Source organism: Rhinopithecus bieti, unplaced genomic scaffold (genome assembly GCF_001698545.2).
Source record: "Rhinopithecus bieti isolate Rb0 unplaced genomic scaffold, ASM169854v2 scaffold_8886, whole genome shotgun sequence".
Taxonomy (NCBI): Eukaryota; Metazoa; Chordata; class Mammalia; order Primates; family Cercopithecidae; genus Rhinopithecus; species Rhinopithecus bieti.
The window spans coordinates 1-3,908 of NW_016805843.1; the positions used below are offsets into that span (position 1 = coordinate 1).

The following is a 3,908-nucleotide window of genomic DNA, read 5'->3' on the forward strand; positions in this document are numbered from 1 at the left end:
TTCTTAACGTCTCTTCCAAAAGTACAGCTGAAGCAGCCTTAGATGGAATGGAAGTGACCAGTACTTCATTTATGGGCAATGCACGTCTAACCCATATGTATCTAACTAGGTTTCAGGCTCAGCTTCCAATCTAGGTCATGAAGGTGTGCACAACCTCCCTAACTTTCCCCATCATCCCATGGGTCCACTTTGTTACAATTAGTCACTTGTCATGTGGGTTCTATTGATGTGATCTGTCCTCTTCAGCTTTATAGGCTACATTTTTCCTATAATCAACTTAAATTTAGGGGAAAGGACAAAGTCAGAGGAAGCAGGTGTATTGAAAACTTGCTTACCTTTACAACAGCTGCTGAAACAGCTGAAATAGAAAACACTAGCTTCTTTCTCAAGAGCTTTTATTTAAAATGATAATAGTATCACTGTACATATAAAATAATGAAAGCATTAGAAATATGATACTCTTAAGACCTGATCTGCATTTTCCTTATTCAATGAAAAGAGAATGGGATTATCATATGGAAGACAGCCAAAGGCACAGATAATACAAAATAATAAATTTAAGTTACCAAACATATATACTTTCACTTGTAATACATTTTGGGATTTTTTTGGTTGTTGTAGTTTCTTTTTTATGAAAAGAGTTAACAATTTTATTTTCACATTTCACAATACAAATAAAAACTACTGTTTTTGGTCCACTTCTCCGCTCCAAAACTATTCTCTCTTTGATAAGAAAAGAAAGTCTTCCTTATCATGCTGTTAAGAAAATACCCAGAGTCACAGCACCATGGTCTCCTAGTGAAGTAGAACAAGTAATATAAACCTGATATACAAGGCCTCTGTACTATCCTTAACCATGGGGTCAAGTCATTCTAGGCCAAGCAGGCACCATCATGGGACAGGCAGGAGGCCTCATCATTGACATGTGGCCTCCCATGTGGCTTCATTCCAGGAGCAAGTCCTACTGGCATCATCCCATGAAAAGAAGGCCCATCACTGGCATCATGGGAGGGCTCCCATATGGGGTGCTGGCATTATATTTGGGCAAAGAGGACCTGGAAGGCTGGGGGAAGGTGGTATCATTGCCCCTGCAGATGAGGAGCAGAGAATAGAGTAGGAAGTATCTTTATTGGTTGAAATGCAGCCATTGTTTAGGCAATCAGGTTCTGAACCTGTTCTTCCATCCATTTCTGGTAGTAGTCTTTCACATTCTCTTTGTGTTTCCTACCACTGAAGTGGGCCTTTCTCACAGATGGAGAGTTGTGGGAGAGCTATGTATTGCAGTAGATAGAATAAGACTTGGGCATGTTGCTCTGAAGGAGGTTGGCCACTCCATTCCACAATGCCTGGAGATGACCTTGTAATGCATTTTTCAAACTTACAGCATAACATGAAAATAGTAGTAAAATGTTTTGGAAGAAAACCCACAATATTTTATTCCAGGAATTCTCTGACCATACAATCCTGTCTTTCTAGAACTTTTCATCCCTACTCTGATTATACCTGTTCTTTGATCTTCATAAGATCTTCAGCAACTTGTATACTTCATTTTACCCTAGACTTCTGTTTTGTATCATCCTTTCCTGTTTCATGTCTTCCTTTTCCTGCCCAGGTCCCATTCTTATCACTTCACTACTTTCTACCCAGAAAACCCAGCTTCCTTATCTCTTTTACCCCCTTCTATTAACCTGTCTTATAAATCTCCAACCCTGGATTAACCCAAACATATCCATCTTCTTCCATGCTACCCACTGGTAGCCAAGTGTCAGAGAAATACACACAGCTAGGTGGACTGGTGCTACTACTATACATTTGGGATTTCCAGTCTCATCTGGGTCCCCAGTGCTTCCAGCCATCTGTATCTGTGTCCCTGGTCAGTTACCCTTTTCCCCTCTTCTCCATGATAGGTCCAAACTTTTGCTGTTCTTCTCATGCTCCCTAGCCTATCCTAAGTACCCCTACTTTCTTTAACTGATAAAACTGAGATGACCAGGGATGAGCTTCCTCAGTGGGAAGCTTATCACTCACAAGCTTATCCGCATCTCTCTTTTCCTTCCTGGGTGTCTTGGAGGACAAATGTGTCAAGGCCAGTGTCACCACGGTGCTCTTGAATTTACTCTTCTCCATATCCATCTAGGAATTTTTTCCATCAAAGATTCATTTTCTCTCCTGTTTCTTCAACTTCCCCCTCCTTCTGGTTTCTTCTCATCATATTCGAGTCTCTTTAAATCTAAAAAATGATAGGCAAAACTCTCACCATTCTACATTCCTTCTTCAGCTATCACTCCAATTTGTCTTCTTTATATCTGGGCTTCTGGAGAGGTCACCATTCAGCTTTGCCACTTCTTTGCTGTCCATCCAGTCCTTCATCAGATGTGACTTGGCTTCTGCCTCTTCAAATCCACAGAAACTGCTTGTCCTAAGGTCGTCAATGACATCCTCATTGTTTAACCCAGGGAACAGTTTGTTCTTTCCTAGTTGACTCCTCTGAGATACTTGGCATCATTGTTCTCCTTTTTGAAACCCTCTTCTTTAACTCCCAGTGGTATATAGGCTGTAGGTTTACTGATAGCTCCCAAATTCTATCTCTAGCCCAACCCATTCCTTCAGACCCTCATAGTGAACTGCACACTAAATTACCCACCTGAATCCAAATGCAACATATCCATAATGGAGCCCATTTATATCTCCCCAAGTTTCTTCCATTCGTGGGTCTCAATTACCAAATCGGAAGCCTGGGAGTTATCTTTAACTTCTCCCCTCACCTCCACCCTTACAGCCAATGGTTGCCAAGTATTTTCTACTCTACTTAATAAAAGGCCTTAATAAGAATGCCTCACTTCTAACTTAGACATTGAAAGAATCAACTGACTATTCTGCTTTATATCTTGCCCCAGCGAAATCTTATGGGGAGATTTGGAATTCTGTGGTTTTCTCATTCTGCTCTTAATACGTAACTTCCATTCACTGAATGGAAACACCTGACTTGGGAGCAGTGAACCCAGCTGCAGTGAAGGGTGCCAAGTATCAAGCTGATTTCTTTTTTAAGTATTTGTGTTGAGAAGACAGGGTTTTGCAAGCCATAATCATCTTGAATTATGCATTGTTGAGCTGCTTTAAGCATAAAAGCAAAAGAAATAAATTTGTAATATTCAGGGTAAAGTTAGGTCATGAAAATCATCACAGTGAAGTCATTTGTGGGGACTTGCCAGGTTCTTCTCATAAGGATGAATCTCACTAGTTCCCTTTGAAATGAAGGGGCTTGGAGTTCTGAACCACAGTTCTATCTCTGTGCTCCAAGTTAAAACACATGAAAATAAACCAGAGGACAGGAGTGTGCCTGCCACCCGCTCAGCAGCCCTTCTGGAACACATGGGTAGACGATCATGTGTAGATGCATTTACACGGGTAGATCCATCACCACAGCCCTACTTGATGTCATCACAAGGCATATTCCAAGACCCATCTGGAAGGTGTTTCAGAAGAGAAAAAGCCTAGAAGACTTCAACATTTATAAAACAGCCCATGCTAATCAGACTCAATTTTTTATCAGAAAATTTTAAAGGGAGCAAAAATGAACTAAATACCATCCAAGATTCTTTCCAGCTGAAGAAAAATCTACAATCCCTTTAAGTCACTGGTTCTTAACTTTGGTGGCAGTGGAGGTGAAGGAGATGTTGCAGACTCCTTTGAGAAATCAATGGAGGATACGGATTCTGTTTTCAAAAAATGCTTACACATGCACACACGCTTACACCCATGCTTACACACCCCCCAACCACACACCTTTATGTACAATTTCAAGAATTTCATGCATCCCAGTTGAAGATCTCACGTCTACATTTAGGCACTGACTACTCATGAACTTGAATGTGACTGAAACTTTTTTCGTAATCACAAAAATATAA

The 3,908-nt window shown here is 40.7% G+C and overlaps 1 pseudogene; it reads right to left on the minus strand.

The window, feature by feature from the left end:
* Nucleotides 1–862: 862 nt before the first annotated feature.
* LOC108530782 (U1 small nuclear ribonucleoprotein C pseudogene) lies at nt 863–1,307 on the minus strand (annotated as a pseudogene).
* Nucleotides 1,308–3,908: the final 2,601 nt, after the last annotated feature.